Raw genomic sequence first — 17514 nt, forward strand, 5'->3', positions numbered from 1 at the left:
TTTCAGAGTGGCATTTTGGTAAAGGCAATGTGCTTTTTGGTCGAATTTCACGCGAAGCCAAAAATACGAGTCGAAATTTGGAAACATTTAGATTAAGGAAATTCTGGAATCGTAAGGCGAATAAAAAAAATTGTATATTCCGACAACTGAATATTAAATGAATTCTATATTTGTATTTTAAGAAATGCAACTAGAAAAGTCCTTCGCCTTTGTCAAATCGGTGGTAATATGACTATCACTGTGATCTTGGATTGGCCAGATGGTTAGGTTTTTTTTTGTTTTTTTTTTAGGATGATGGTTAGGTTTATTTGTGGTGAAATCTTCCTTCACCTTTGCCTAAGAAAATCTAGAATTATAGTGCAATTCTAACATTTAAACATTAAACAGTAATTCTATCTGGTTGATGTTCCTTGGAGAGGGGGCGTTGCTTGCTGGTAGTTTTAGTTGTGACGCAAGATCAAACGATGACAATTTCTACTCGTTTCTGCTTAAAATAGATCTTCTCATAAACTAGTTTTTTTTTTAATCCCAACATATATTAATTAGTTTAAAATGTTCATAAATTCATTTATTACGAAATTTGTCACGGCGGAATGGTATTAAAAAGAAGTCCATCAGATCTATTATCAAAACTGAACTTTACAATCTCGTGAGTCATCTTATTGGCCAATTTGTTAATCTTGACAACATGGGTACCCACCAACCATGAGCTTAGAGATATTCAACGCCTCCTTTTTAAGGTCCACCAGCGTTGACCTGTATACACACGTTTTTCCAAACACAAAGGCCACAAAGGAACAGAGTTTTTAAAATGATAGGCTTATCAAGAGTGATACCAATATACAGAGAGGATCGCTCTTAGTTCTGCTTCCTTGACGTTGTAGCAAGCTCCAATGTAATCCTAAAGAGAAGATGATAACTTGTCCATAATGGTCCCTAACAACCACCCCCACGCTCGCAGTTTTGATGGTCTCAACAAAACTTCCGTCGACATTTATCTTTAAAAAACCATGTGGGAGGCTTCCGTGCAACAACATTTCTCTTCATATTTGTAGTAGCTTGAAGTTCTTGCACCACTTGCTTATCTTTGTTGCACACAGCCACCTGCAAGCTTGCATGACAAGACAAGAAAGAAGTTCAATAGTTTTGAACAAAGCTCACCGAGGTCGCGATGGATTCCTTTCCCTTACCGAAAATCGAATCATTCCTCAAATGCCAAGCCCTCCACAACATGGAAATAGTTTGCTCGCGCATAAAGTGAACTTAATTGATCCAATAGAATAAGAAACTTCCACACTTCATTCTAGGCCATACAGAATGCTCAAGCCTTGGGACAATTTACCAGGGCGTGAAAAATTGACTCATTTTCCATGCCTCAAATTGAGCACGTACCTTAAATAGTTTGATGGTGTTTAACCCTGTTGACTTGAACCGTCAAACTATTAGAGGCAGCCCTTCAAACAAATATATTTTTTTTGGCAGGACATTTGCCTTCCAAATAATATTCCAGAGCCTTCGTTCCCGAGTCAAAGCCCACTAGAATTCCTTGATTCACCATTCATGTGACGCCCTCGGCTTAATCGTACGCTAACCATACACGCAAATGCGTACGATCAAACCCAAGGACTCACGGGAGGATATCACAACACAACTCTAGACACAAATAAAATAACATCAGCTTCATATTACAAGCCAGGGGCCTCGAGGGCTAGAATACGAAAGCTCGATAAACACATGAGTCAGCGGAAGCAACAAATATCTGAGTACAGACATAAAACATGGGGTGCCTTAGAGAAGGCTAGCACAAAAGATACAACGATCGAACGAGGCGAGGCCTCCTGCCTGGGAACCTCCTAACTACTCCTGATCATCAGCGGCCTCCACGTAGTAGTAGGCACCGTCGGGGTAGCAGTCGTCGGTGGCGGGGACCTCCATCTCCTGGGCTTCATCATCTGGTCGCAGCAAACGGATCAAGGGGACAAGGGGGGAGCAAAGCAGCGGTGAGTACTCATCCAAAGTACTCGCAAGTCTTACATCAGAACTATTCTAATAATGCATCAGTATCAAAGAAGGGGGTTATATGTGGACTGACTGCAGCAATGCGAGAATAGAGAGAGAAGGCCTAGTCCTATCGAAGACTAGCATCTTCAGGGTCTTGCAGCAATAGACGAGAGTAGAACACGGGTAAAACATTAATAGTCATATTGTTGCAGCAATATTAAAGTGAGGTCACGCCTAAAGATCCTCCCTCGACTCCCTGCGAGGAAGCAATCCCGAGGCAAACTAATTCCAGTTAAGTAACAATTGTAGTTGTAAAAGATCGGGGCACAACTCCAAGTCGTCCTGTAACCGTGGACACGGCTATCCGAATAGTTAATTTTCATCCCTGCAGGGGTGCACCACATGTCCCGTCACGCTCGATAACACTCTGGCCGGACATACTTTTCTGGGTCCTGCCCGGCCTCGGAATATCGACACGTCGCAGCCCCACCTAAGACTAATCAGAGAGGCCAGCCCGCCGGTCTAAATCCTAAGCACAAAGGGTTCATGGGCCCAGTTCCCCTTCACGCTCCTGCACGTGGCGTGGGCGGCCGACGTCAGTCCTAGCATCCCTTAATCACAAGCGCGATGCATCTCGGGACCACTCGGGCGCGCGCCGCTACACTACTGGCATCTGAAAAGCTTCGGCTGATACCGCGACGCCGAGTACCCATAATTCTTCCCGCGTAGCCGGTTAGTGCGAAAAGGTCTCCGACCAACCCAGATCAAATACCCAAATCCATTAGCATTTTAATTAGGCCAGCAACACAGTCTCGCGGGAATCCACCCGTCTTACAACTAATCACCGAAGATCCCAGTAACATGGTCGAGTAACTGTGTGGTCGTAACATCGGGGGAATCCGAGGTATCACCCTCGTTGGATCCCGAACGATGTACCCGTCAAGGTGGGCTTAGAGGAATCACCCTCGGGGGTCCCACACTCGCGGGGTGGCACGACAGAGGCGTCATCGGAAATGGTGAAAGAGGAATCACCCTCGATAACCACGACCGACTAGCTATACTACAGAGATATCATCAGGAGTACTTAGCGAGGTGTCACCCTCGGTACCCGATAGTATCGCTGTAGCGTCGTACAACGAAGGGGGGTGAATGTGTTGTGTCGGGTCTGGCTCGTCGATCAGAGATCGGGATTTGAAAACAAGTGGGGCAACTGAGCTACGGGGTCAGAGGGGATGACTGCTCCACCTATACTAAGCATATTAAAAGTACAGGACTGAAAGTAGCAGTTCATCAAAAACAGGCTATGCATCAGATATAGGAGCTGACTACAACAGTAGCAAAATACTAATGCAAGCAGTAGGAAGAAAGACATAGGCGATATAGGAATGATCAAGGGGAGTTTGCTTGCCTTGCTGCTCTGCGGCAAAGGACTGATCGGCAGGGTCGTAGATGTACCCGGCAGCAGCGTCAGTCTCGGGGTCTACCGGTAAGAAGAGGGGGAAGAAACAATAAATAATAGCACCGATGCAACACAAATCATGACATGGAAAAATGCAGGCTAGACATGAACTAACGCAGCAACATCCGTCATAGACGGGTCGGAAGAATATCTGACGATATTTTCCGGGTCTCGGGCTACTACCGGTTATACTGGAAACGATGGAAAAGTTCCATGTTTGCTATGCTAGGGACGCGTGACAGACGAACGGACCGTGTATCCGGGTTCGTCTCGCTTTGCTGATCAACTTTCATGTTGAAATTATTTTGATATGACTTACGGATTATTTTATATTAATTTTCAAAGTTTTATTAATTATTTAGGAATTAAAAACAGATTTAAAAGATTTAATAAAATTCCATTATGACATCATCGCGATGTCATGCTGACATCACATTTGACTGGTCAACTGACCAGCGGGTCCCGAAAGTCATAGGCACAAGTTTTAATATCGATTAAATATTGATTTATCAGATTAATTTAGTGAGGGACCCGCGTGTCATACTCTAATTATGTTAATTAATTATTTTAACTAAATATTTATTTATTTATTTATTTTAAGAAAAACATTATTTTTTATATTTTTATTTCAACTAACGCGTGGGGCCTCCCTGTCATAGACCCGGGTGCAATGGCCCCACGGTAAGTGACCTAAGGCCAAATACACATTTTAAATCACAAATAAATAAACATACAAATGTCGTATCTCTCCACATGCCTATATACGCAAATACATACATAATACGGGTATCGAATACATACATACATACATACGGCATCTAATACATCAATTGTTTTTATTTCTTTTCTCTCAAAAACTCTCAACACTCATCTCTCTGTTAACAGAGAACAACTCTCTGCTAACACAACCTAGAGGAACCAAAAACTCAAATCTTCCTACCGGAGTCTACCGTCGACGGATCGAGGCCCCGTTTGCCGGAACGGAACCGGGGCGGCGAGGAGATCGACACGGTGGGAGGAGCCCGAGGAGGGGCTCACCGACGGTGACGTGACGGCCCGGTGAAGCCGGAGTTCGCACGTAGTTGACGGTGGAGACGGACGTGGAGGCGGTGACGGTGCCGATGGTGGTGATGTGCCGACGAGGGGGAGCCGGTCGGACCCGGCGAGATGATGACGTCTCCCTGCCCGGTCCCTCCCGGACCGAGCGGGAGATGGCCGACGGGAGGCCGGGGCTCGCCGCGGGGAGGAGGAGGCCAAGGGGCGGCCGGGGCTCGCCGCGGGAAGGAGATGGCGCGCCGGCCAGGGAGGGAGGGGGCCGACGGGAAGAAGGCCGGCGGGGGGAGGCGAGGAGGCCGTGCGGGGCGGGGTCGCTGGGGGAGGAGAGGAGCCGTGGGGGGGGGGCGGCTCGCCGGCGTGGTGAGGGGGACCAAGGGGGGGCCGCCGTGGGAGGAGGGGCTGGCGACGGCAGGAGAGGAGGCGGGTCGTGGGGAGGGGGCGAGATGGGGGAAGTGTCGGTGGGGTGGGGAGGGTCACGAGAGGGAGTTACGGGACGTGGGGGGGCCTCTCGTGGGGGTGGGGGTGGGGGTGGGGGTGGGGCCCCCGCACGAGGGGGAGGGGCTGGCGGCGGCGCACTGGGGGGAGGGGAGGGAGTAGCGAGGGGTGGAGGGTCTGGTCGCCAGGGGAATTAGGGTTTGGCCGGTTGGGCCCCTTTTGGCCCAGCTAGGCCGGTTGGGGGGGGGGGGGCTTTCTTCCTTTCCTTTTTTTTGTTTGTTTTGTTTTGTTTTAGTTTGTTTTCCCTGTTTCCTTTTTTATTATTTCTTTCTTTCAGTTTTCTTTCTTTCTTTTATCATTATTATTTCTTTAATACTTTCCTTTTATATATATATCCTTTTAATACTTGTAATGAACCGATAAAGTGCTTCCCTTTGCTTTCAAAATTTTGGATCCGGACAGACGCGAATCCACGCTGGTCTGTGATGGGAATTCGATGACGTGGCATCATTAGCGGTTGATCACTGTAGCTTAATTACAATCACTACTGTAGCAAAAGTCGAGGATGTCACAATTCTCCCCTACTAACAAGAATTCTCGTCCCGAGAATTAAGAGGTAGAGGGAAAGAGCCCGGGGTATTCATCACGAAGATGATCCTCGCGTTCCCAAGTGGCTTCATCTTCAGAGTGATTTGACCACTGCACCTTAAGGAACTTGGTGACCTTGCGACGAGTCTTACGTTCAGCTTGGTCGAGAATGCGGACCGGATGCTCTTTATAAGAGAGGTCTTGTTGTAGCTCTAACATATCGTGATCCACTGCTCGAATAGGGTCTTTGAAGCAGCGACGGAGCTGAGAAACATGGAAGACATCGTGAACCTGAGAAAGGTTCGCCGGTAGTTCCAATCGATAAGCCACTCTTCCACGCCTTTCGAGAACAGTGAAAGGACCAATATAACGAGGAGCTAACTTGCCCTTGATTCCGAAACGGTGTGCACCTCTCATTGGTGTGACACGGAGATAAGCCTTTTCGCCAGGTTGATAGACCATATCTTGATGATGACGGTCATACTGACTCTTCTGACGAGACTGAGCAGCCTTCAGATTCTCATGAATAATGCGGACTTGATCTTCGGCATGTTGAATAATATCCGGACCGAAGAGTGATCGTTCCCTAGTTTCTGACCAATTCAGAGGAGTCCGACACCTTCGCCCATACAATACTTCGAAAGGGGCCATTTTCAGACTAGCTTGATAGCTATTGTTGTAAGAGAACTCGGCATACGGGAGAGATTCCTCCCATTTCTTACCGAAAGAAATGACACAAGCTCGAAGCATGTCCTCAAGAATTTGGTTGACTCGTTCAACTTGTCCCTGGGATTGAGGATGAAATGCAGTGCTGAAGGAGAGATGAGTCCCCATAGCCTTCTGAAAACTTTCCCAAATTTTTGAAGTGAACAAACTGCCACGGTCTGAACTGATTACCAAAGGAATACCGTGAAGTGAAACAACTCTGGACATATAAAGATCTGCCAGTTGACTAGCATTAATCGTTTCCTTGACGGCCAGGAAATGTGCAACTTTGGACAGTCGATCAATGACGACAAGAATAGCATCATTACCTTTCTGAGATCTGGGAAAACCAGTGACAAAGTCCATTTCAACGTGATCCCATTTCCACTCGGGAATAGAGATAGGTTGCAGAGTTCCAGCAGGCTTTTGGTGTTCTGCTTCGATACGCCGGCATATATCACATTCTGCCACATAGCGTGCAATGTCTTGTTTCATATTGGGCCACCAGAATCTTTGCCGGATGTCTTGGTACATCTTGGTACTACCCGGGTGAATAGACAATGGTGTGTCATGAGCTTCTTCCATCACCTTCCCAGTCATCCTGAGATTTTCCTTCTTATTTGGGACGAATAGGCGACCCTTGAAATACAAGGCGCCACCTTCATCAACAGTGAAAAAGGAGGGTTTACCCTTCGCAATATAACTCTTAATCCTGTCGACATCATCGTCAAAGTTTTGTATATTCTTTATGGAGCTCACCAGATCTGGTTCAACCACTAGGTTACTGAGGGATCCCTGATTAACAACACGAAGGTTCATCTTTCGAAACTCTTCAGGAGGGGGAACAAGGTAACCCTGAGGAACAATGTGGAGGTTCAGCTTACGGAATTCCTCTTGCAAACGATCGTGAACCTGATGAACCTGGAGGTGGTTGCGGTATGACTTGCGACTTAAGGCATCAGCCATTACGTTAGCCTTGCCAGGGGTATATGATATACTACAGTCAAAATCTGCTATACGCTCCATCCATCTTTGTTGACGCAGGTTCAGCTCCGGTTGAGTGAACAAGTACTTCAGACTTTGATGGTCGGTGTAGATTTCACAGCGATTACCGACAAGGTATTGTCGCCATTCCTTCAATGCATGAATGACTGCGGCAAGCTCGAGATCATGAACTGGGTAGTTCTCTTCATGAGCACGCAGTTGACGTGAAGCATAAGCGATCACCTTGCGATCCTGCATTAGGACACAACCTATTCCTTGACGAGAAGCATCACAGTATATGACGAAATCCCTTTTCGTATCTGGAGGAGCAAGTACTGGAGCGGACGTCAGTTTGTCCTTGAGTGCCTGGAAACTTTCCTGACATTTATCAGTCCAATCATACTTAACACCTTTGTGAAGCAGGTTGGTTAAGGGCTTCGCAATCTTGGAGAAGTTCTCGACGAATCGAGGGCAATAGCTGGCGAGTCCGAGAAAACTTCTGACTTGCTTGACATTCTTCGGGGGAGTCCAGTCAAGAATAGCTTGAATTCGTTCGGGGTTGACCGCAATACCATCCTTGGAAATCACATGACCAAGGTAAGTCACTTCGTCTAGCCAGAACTCACATTTGGAATACTTCGCATAGAGTTTATGCTCCCGAAGCTTATCCAATACAAGACGAAGATGTTCAGCATGCTCTTCTTTGTTCTTTGAAAACACCAGAATATCATCCAGATATACCACGACAAATTTGTCGAGGTAGTCCATGAATATATAATTCATCAGTCGAGAGAAGGTTGCCGGTGCATTGGTTAAGCCGAAGGACATGACGGTGTACTCGTATGATCCATATCGAGTAACAAAGGCGGTCTTTGGAATATCCTCCTTGCGAACACGGATCTGGTGGTATCCCAACCTCAAGTCGAGCTTAGAGAAAATGGTGGAACCAGCAAGTTGATCATACAAATCATTTATCCGCGGGAGAGGATATTTGTTTTGAATAGTGGCCTGGTTGATAGGACGATAGTCTTGAACCAATCGATTTGTCCCATCCTTCTTCTTAACAAAGAGAGAAGGTGCTCCCCAAGCAGAGGAACTCGGACGGATGAAACCCAGACGGAGCGAGTTGTCAATTTCTTGCTTAAGTTCAAGGAGTTCATGTGGTGGCATTTTATAAGGACGCTTGGCAATAGGAGTGGTACCGGGTACCAAGTCAATGACAAACTCGACAGCTCGAGCAGGGGGAATCCCCGGAAGTTCTTCTGGAAAACATCTTGGAATTCTCGGACCACTGGTATGTTTTCAATCCCTTCAAGAGGTGACGCATTTAATGCATTCAAAGCATACAGTCGTGCCTCAGCATTACGGACGAGATGAGCATGGTAGCTTACTAGTTCATCTGAAGGGTGTAGGAGGTGGACGGTCTTGGTGGCACAAACGATCGATGCCGTATGAGCTTTCAACCAGTCCATCCCCAATATGAGATCAATGTTGGATGACTTTAGTAGGATGGGGTTGGCAAGGAATTCTAATCCTTCAATTTCAACTGGAACATGGGGGCAAACCACAGAGGTTCGGCATTCGCCCCGAGGGGTGTTTACCACTATCGGGATGTTCATCTCTTCGCTCCTAATGTCATGCATGTATGCAAAATTTTCCGACATAAAGGAATGCGATGCTCCTGTATCAAACAATACAGAAGCAGGTACTGAGTTAACGAGAAGTGTACCCATCACGGTAGCAGGCTGGTCTTGAGCTTGACCCATATCAATGTTGTTGGCCTGACCACGAACATAAGCAGGCTTAGCGTTGAAGTTGCGGTTCTGATTGTTGCCACGGCCAGTTGCGGGAAGTGCCAGCTGATTCTGATTCTGCCTGCAGTCTCTAGCACGGTGACCTGGACGGCCACACTTGAAGCACAGCCCGTCCTCAGGACGGGAAGGAGGAACTCGAGGCGGTGGAGCTGGAAGCCTCGGCTGCCTAGGTGGTGGAGGAGGCAGGCGAGGTGCAACATAGGACGGCCTCGGAGTAGGAGCAGGTGCATGGTACATGTTGTTGGGAATCCAGATCTTCCGCTTCTGTGCAGATGAGCCCGAAGATGAGCCCATGTCATGGTTGCGCTTGCTGCTATCTTTGTATTCCTGCAGACCAGTCTCAACCTGAATAGCCTTGTTCACGAGGGTGGCGAAATCAGCATAGTCCTGAACGAGGAGTGTCAGCTTGATATCAGGGTGGAGGCCTTCACGGAACTTCTCCTGCCTGCGTGCATCAGTCGTAATGTCTTCTTCAGCATAGCGAGATAATTCCAGAAATTCCCGCTGATAAGCATCCACAGTCTTGTTGCCCTGGACCAAGTTGCGGAACTCACGCTTCTTCCGGTCCATGATTTCCTGGGGAATGTATCGAGCACGGAAAGCAGCCTTAAACTCTGCCCAAGTGATGATAGTTCCATCGGGCTGAGAGCGCCTGTGGCTGTCCCACCATTGAGCAGCGGGACCCTTCAGAAAGTAGGCGGCAAAGTTGACATGGCTCGCCAGGGGCACATTGGCAGACTCTAGCTCATAAGAAATGTCACGGAGCCAGTCATCAGCATCTAGAGGCTGAGTTGAGCTGCGGTAGATCGCAGGGTTGAGACGGCAGAAGTCTTGCAGTGTCACGCCTTGTGGTTGGTTCATGTTCGGCCTTTGGAACTGATCCATGAGCCCTTGCATAAACTGGCGGTTCAGCTCAAACTGTTGGATCATCCCCGCCATATACTCACGAGGCGGGGGTGGTGCATCGTTGGCACGGCCACGCGGGCGGCCAGCTGGTCTAACCATCCTGTTAAATATTTAGCAGGGGTAGTTTAGCTTAAAATAATCGAAAGGCATCGCACGCATTCATGAAGTAATCAAGCATAATGAAAGGGAAATGCGATAGATACTCCATAGTAGTTGAGTTCGACATACAAACCCATACATAAGTTCGATTACAGACTAACGATTAAAAACTCGAAATTTGGCGATAGTCCGGACGCATTTGACGATACCCTGGACTCACTAGGCGGCGCGCAGGCACGCGGTGGAAGAGTACCACAACGAGATGTAGCGATAAGGCTACATCAACATCGGAGAGGACGATCGAATCCTGGTAGCTGGCGGTGATAGAAGGTAGGGACAGGACCCTGTGTCCCGTTGTGACTCTGATGAGGGTACCGCATCCAGTCGAGCAGCTGAGGTCCAAGTGCAGGGGTTCTACCCCCAACATCAGTCCACTCGAGAGCTGATGGTAGCTCTGTCCTGCTCGGCTCGCGGATGCGCATAGGTGGAACCCTCGGACAGTGTGATGGCTGCAGCTCTGTCAATGCGTCGTAAAGACGAGCGCGCGTAGCATACAACTCCACAGTCAGAGCTCGGAAAGCACGATCCATTGCCTCAGTGTACTGCACCAGAATCCGCGCGTCGTAGCGACGCGTCACGTAGGGGGCGCAGACAGCGATGTAGGAACGGTCGCTGCGCTCCCGAACGTCAGAAGCGTAGGCAGTGAGATCAGACCCAGTCTCATCCCCAGCAGGAGCATGCGGGCTGTATCTGAAGGGGCTCTCCTCCAGGTGAGGGTACGCTCCACGGAGTCGGGTGATGGCGATGTAGGCCGCATCATGGACGGTCATCTCGACCGACACTCCAATACCACAGAACACGTGGCGCTCGAGGGTCTCGCCGCCCCTCTGGTCGAAGATGCGAACCTCAGCCTGGTACTGGTACTGGTTGTACTCGCGGAAATCCTCGAACACAGTGTACTCGGGGTACCAGCGATATCCCAGCCTGGTCAGGAGATCGACCAAAATGGTCGGGAACCCAGTCGTCTCAGTGGCCTGTGTCAGGCGCACGTGCTGTCTTGCGGGACGCATCTGAAAATAAGATTGACAGATGTCAATGACAGTGTGTGTAATACATATTCAGGAGAAAAAGAGTAGATAGTCCAGCGCTCCGGATTGATGTGATTCGAGAACCTAATGTTAGAGTTAGTAAAATCTTTGACCCGAAATAGAAGAGAGAGTAGAGCCCAGAGTATAGGAAAGGAGTAAAAGATACTAATACCACCCAATTGAGATGTGGGCCCGTAAGCCACAACATCAGTGTTAGTAAAGTTTTTCAAACACTAGACTCAACTTCGGCCAAGGAGTTGGAAAGGGGGCTACCTACAGGCAGTTGGCTCTGATACCAACTTGTGACGCCCTCGGCTTAATCGTACGCTAACCATACACGCAAATGCGTACGATCAAACCCAAGGACTCACGGGAGGATATCACAACACAACTCTAGACACAAATAAAATAACATCAGCTTCATATTACAAGCCAGGGGCCTCGAGGGCTAGAATACGAAAGCTCGATAAACACACGAGTCAGCGAAAGCAACAAATATCTGAGTACAGACATAAAACATGGGGTGCCTTAGAGAAGGCTAGCACAAAAGATACAACGATCGAACGAGGCGAGGCCTCCTGCCTGGGAACCTCCTAACTACTCCTGATCATCAGCGGCCTCCACGTAGTAGTAGGCACCGTCGGGGTAGCAGTCGTCGGTGGCGGGGACCTCCATCTCCTGGGCTTCATCATCTGGTCGCAGCAAACGGATCAAGGGGACAAGGGGGGAGCAAAGCAGCGGTGAGTACTCATCCAAAGTACTCGCAAGTCTTACATCAGAACTATTCTAATAATGCATCAGTATCAAAGAAGGGGGTTATATGTGGACTGACTGCAGCAATGCGAGAATAGAGAGAGAAGGCCTAGTCCTATCGAAGACTAGCATCTTCAGGGTCTTGCAGCAATAGACGAGAGTAGAACACGGGTAAAACATTAATAGTCATATTGTTGCAGCAATATTAAAGTGAGGTCACGCCTAAAGATCCTCCCTCGACTCCCTGCGAGGAAGCAATCCCGAGGCAAACTAATTCCAGTTAAGTAACAATTGTAGTTGTAAAAGATCGGGGCACAACTCCAAGTCGTCCTGTAACCGTGGACACGGCTATCCGAATAGTTAATTTTCATCCCTGCAGGGGTGCACCACATGTCCCGTCACGCTCGATAACACTCTGGCCGGACATACTTTTCTGGGTCCTGCCCGGCCTCGGAATATCGACACGTCGCAGCCCCACCTAAGACTAATCAGAGAGGCCAGCCCGCCGGTCTAAATTCTAAGCACAAAGGGTTCATGGGCCCAGTTCCCCTTCACGCTCCTGCACGTGGCGTGGGCGGCCGACGTCAGTCCTAGCATCCCTTAATCACAAGCGCGATGCATCTCGGGACCACTCGGGCGCGCGCCGCTACACTACTGGCATCTGAAAAGCTTCGGCTGATACCGCGACGCCGAGTACCCATAATTCTTCCCGCGTAGCCGGTTAGTGCGAAAAGGTCTCCGACCAACCCAGATCAAATACCCAAATCCATTAGCATTTTAATTAGGCCAGCAACACAGTCTCGCGGGAATCCACCCGTCTTACAACTAATCACCGAAGATCCCAGTAACATGGTCGAGTAACTGTGTGGTCGTAACATCGGGGGAATCCGAGGTATCACCCTCGTTGGATCCCGAACGATGTACCCGTCAAGGTGGGCTTAGAGGAATCACCCTCGGGGGTCCCACACTCGCGGGGTGGCACGACAGAGGCGTCATCGGAAATGGTGAAAGAGGAATCACCCTCGATAACCACGACCGACTAGCTATACTACAGAGATATCATCAGGAGTACTTAGCGAGGTGTCACCCTCGGTACCCGATAGTATCGCTGTAGCGTCGTACAACGAAGGGGGGTGAATGTGTTGTGTCGGGTCTGGCTCGTCGATCAGAGATCGGGATTTGAAAACAAGTGGGGCAACTGAGCTACGGGGTCAGAGGGGATGACTGCTCCACCTATACTAAGCATATTAAAAGTACAGGACTGAAAGTAGCAGTTCATCAAAAACAGGCTATGCATCAGATATAGGAGCTGACTACAACAGTAGCAAAATACTAATGCAAGCAGTAGGAAGAAAGACATAGGCGATATAGGAATGATCAAGGGGAGTTTGCTTGCCTTGCTGCTCTGCGGCAAAGGACTGATCGGCAGGGTCGTAGATGTACCCGGCAGCAGCGTCAGTCTCGGGGTCTACCGGTAAGAAGAGGGGGAAGAAACAATAAATAATAGCACCGATGCAACACAAATCATGACATGGAAAAATGCAGGCTAGACATGAACTAACGCAGCAACATCCGTCATAGACGGGTCGGAAGAATATCTGACGATATTTTCCGGGTCTCGGGCTACTACCGGTTATACTGGAAACGATGGAAAAGTTCCATGTTTGCTATGCTAGGGACGCGTGACAGACGAACGGACCGTGTATCCGGGTTCGTCTCGCTTTGCTGATCAACTTTCATGTTGAAATTATTTTGATATGACTTACGGATTATTTTATATTAATTTTCAAAGTTTTATTAATTATTTAGGAATTAAAAACAGATTTAAAAGATTTAATAAAATTCCATTATGACATCATCGCGATGTCATGCTGACATCACATTTGACTGGTCAACTGACCAGCGGGTCCCGAAAGTCATAGGCACAAGTTTTAATATCGATTAAATATTGATTTATCAGATTAATTTAGTGAGGGACCCGCGTGTCATACTCTAATTATGTTAATTAATTATTTTAACTAAATATTTATTTATTTATTTATTTTAAGAAAAACATTATTTTTTATATTTTTATTTCAACTAACGCGTGGGGCCTCCCTGTCATAGACCCGGGTGCAATGGCCCCACGGTAAGTGACCTAAGGCCAAATACACATTTTAAATCACAAATAAATAAACATACAAATGTCGTATCTCTCCACATGCCTATATACGCAAATACATACATAATACGGGTATCGAATACATACATACATACATACGGCATCTAATACATCAATTGTTTTTATTTCTTTTCTCTCAAAAACTCTCAACACTCATCTCTCTGTTAACAGAGAACAACTCTCTGCTAACACAACCTAGAGGAACCAAAAACTCAAATCTTCCTACCGGAGTCTACCGTCGACGGATCGAGGCCCCGTTTGCCGGAACGGAACCGGGGCGGCGAGGAGATCGACACGGTGGGAGGAGCCCGAGGAGGGGCTCACCGACGGTGACGTGACGGCCCGGTGAAGCCGGAGTTCGCACGTAGTTGACGGTGGAGACGGACGTGGAGGCGGTGACGGTGCCGATGGTGGTGATGTGCCGACGAGGGGGAGCCGGTCGGACCCGGCGAGATGATGACGTCTCCCTGCCCGGTCCCTCCCGGACCGAGCGGGAGATGGCCGACGGGAGGCCGGGGCTCGCCGCGGGGAGGAGGAGGCCGAGGGGCGGCCGGGGCTCGCCGCGGGAAGGAGATGGCGCGCCGGCCAGGGAGGGAGGGGGCCGACGGGAAGAAGGCCGGCGGGGGGAGGCGAGGAGGCCGTGCGGGGCGGGGTCGCCGGGGGAGGAGAGGAGCCGTGGGGGGGGGGGGCGGCTCGCCGACGTGGTGAGGGGGACCGGGGGGGCCGCCGTGGGAGGAGGGGCTGGCGACGGCAGGAGAGGAGGCGGGTCGTGGGGAGGGGGCGAGATGGGGGAAGTGTCGGTGGGGTGGGGAGGGTCACGAGAGGGAGTTACGGGACGTGGGGGGGGCTCTCGTGGGGGTGGGGGTGGGGGTGGGGCCCCCGCACGAGGGGGAGGGGCTGGCGGCGGCGCACTGGGGGGAGGGGAGGGAGTAGCGAGGGGTGGAGGGTCTCGTCGCCAGGGGAATTAGGGTTTGGCCGGTTGGGCCCCTTTTGGCCGAGCTAGGCCGGTGGGGGGGGGGGCTTTCTTCCTTTCCTTTTTTTTTGTTTGTTTGTTTTGTTTTGTTTTAGTTTGTTTTCCCTGTTTCCTTTTTTATTATTTCTTTCTTTCAGTTTTCTTTCTTTCTTTTATCATTATTATTTCTTTAATACTTTCCTTTTATATATATATCCTTTTAATACTTGTAATGAACCGATAAAGTGCTTCCCTTTGCTTTCAAAATTTTGGATCCGGACAGACGCGAATCCACGCTGGTCTGTGATGGGAATTCGATGACGTGGCATCATTAGCGGTTGATCACTGTAGCTTAATTACAATCACTACTGTAGCAAAAGTCGAGGATGTCACAATTCACTTGCTTTAGAAGCTGTTCAAAAGCTTTTTGAAATTATCTGAAACTTTATAATTCAAAAGGACATGTAATATTTGTTTTGGCCTCTACTAATTTGTGTTAGAGGCACTAAACATTTTAAGAAAAAGTGGGTAGGGATTTTGAAAATGACTAGGGATTATTTGAAAGCTATTCATGATTTTATTTCCTGAATTGCAAAACTTTTAGAACCCCTTCAATGATTTTGAATTGCAAGGAAATTTGAATTAGGGTTTGATTCCAACCGTGATCATAACAGATTAGCAAAAGCATTAGCTTAATCATGGTGATTACTGTAGCTTAATTACAATGATCACTGTAGCATAACCCGGGGATGTCACAACTCTCCACCACTAAAAGAAATTCTCGTCCCAAAAATTAAGAGGTAGAAGGAAAAAAGCTCGGGTTTTTCATCACGAAGATGATCCTCGCGTTTCCAAGTGCATTCAGAAAAACAGTATTTGTAAGATAACCATGAGGATAATATTTAGCTTTCAACACCTTTGCACATAGAAAATCCGAAAAAGCAATAAACGCCAAGCTTGTTTAGCCAAAAACGCTTGATTAAAAACCCGAAGGTCACGAAAACCCATTCCTCCTTTACTTCTTGGTTTATTCATCTCATCACAAGCCAGCCAATGAGTTCTCCTCCTATTCTCCTCATTGCGACACCAAAAAATTCTTATAATGTGGGATAACTCATCACAAAATGAAGCTGGAAATTTAAATATACACATGGCGGAGACAGGAATAGCCTGGATAACTGACTTGATCTGAAGTTTCACTCCGTTAGAAGCATATTTTTTCCATCCAATCAGAGACCCGCTTGAGCGCTTTATCTTTGGTGGATTGAAACTTGCCCGCCTTCATGCGACCTTCTAACACACGCAAGCCAAGATATTTATCCTCAAATGCATCGATTGTTATTTTTAGGATAACCAAGATGGACACCTAGTCTTCTATAGAACATTTCTTGCCAAATAATATTAAACATTTATCCGAACTTAATAATTGACCTGTCCCCTCGTCATAAGCCAACAAAATATCTTTTATGTTGAGAGCTTGCTCTAAATTACCTTTAAAAAACAGGGGACTATCATCAGCAAATAGTAAATGAGATATACCTGAAGAATGTCTGTTTAGACGGAAATCTTTGATAACTCCTCTCGCATAGGGTTTCAGCCACGAAGAGGAAATCTTTGATAACTCTTCTCAGAAACTATCAACCCCCATACACTAAAACTTCCAACAAAACGTTTGTAAATGTCACCCCTTCCCTTTCCCAGCAAATGTTCGCCACATAAAGGAGTCCATACATATTAAAAGAAAAGAAAATATATTTGATAACCCTACGACCGTCGGATCTGAGTTTGATTGAACGACCTCTATCAACCTTCAACGGGGAGCACAATAATAGCCCAACGGTTGATGCAACTCAATATGAAAAAGAAAAGTTCATCGAGGAGCCCGTGCTCTTTTTGCGTGTTTAAGCACAACAAAAGCCTTGTTGCGGACAATTGCGTCGCACTCCCATGTAATGCTTGAGTAGATGGTTGATCTTATCAGTTAAATTAGTTTAGATTTTCAGAAGTGCAAGAACACGAATCTTGTCAGATCAACGGGAATATGACTATCAAGTGGGTGAAACCTATCCATCTGGATTTAGGTTCTGAACTTGGCTATAAAAATGCTTCAGACTTGGTTAGATGTACTCCCTCAGTTTCATAACATAGTGCATATACCTTTTTTGAAAAGTCAGATCTTACAAATTTTTACCAAGTTTTTGGGGAAGATATTTACATCTAGAATGCCAGCTTATATCATAAGAGAAGTAGTTCCATATTTATATTCGATAAACTTACAGTCAAAGTTTATAAAATTTGACTTAAAAATATTTTCACACTACATTATGGCACAAAGTATCATTTTTGGAAGAAAAAAATCATACGTTGGCAAAGGATTCACTAAAGACTAGTGACACAAAAAATCGCTAAAATAAACTACAAGCACAACGACCAATCACAAAATTCCAGCAGCAAACACAGACCAAATCACAGGGTCACCGTTTCCACGTCCCTGCGACTGGTTGAGCCCAAAC

Source organism: Hordeum vulgare, chromosome 2H (assembly GCF_904849725.1).
Source record: "Hordeum vulgare subsp. vulgare chromosome 2H, MorexV3_pseudomolecules_assembly, whole genome shotgun sequence".
Taxonomy (NCBI): Eukaryota; Viridiplantae; Streptophyta; class Magnoliopsida; order Poales; family Poaceae; genus Hordeum; species Hordeum vulgare.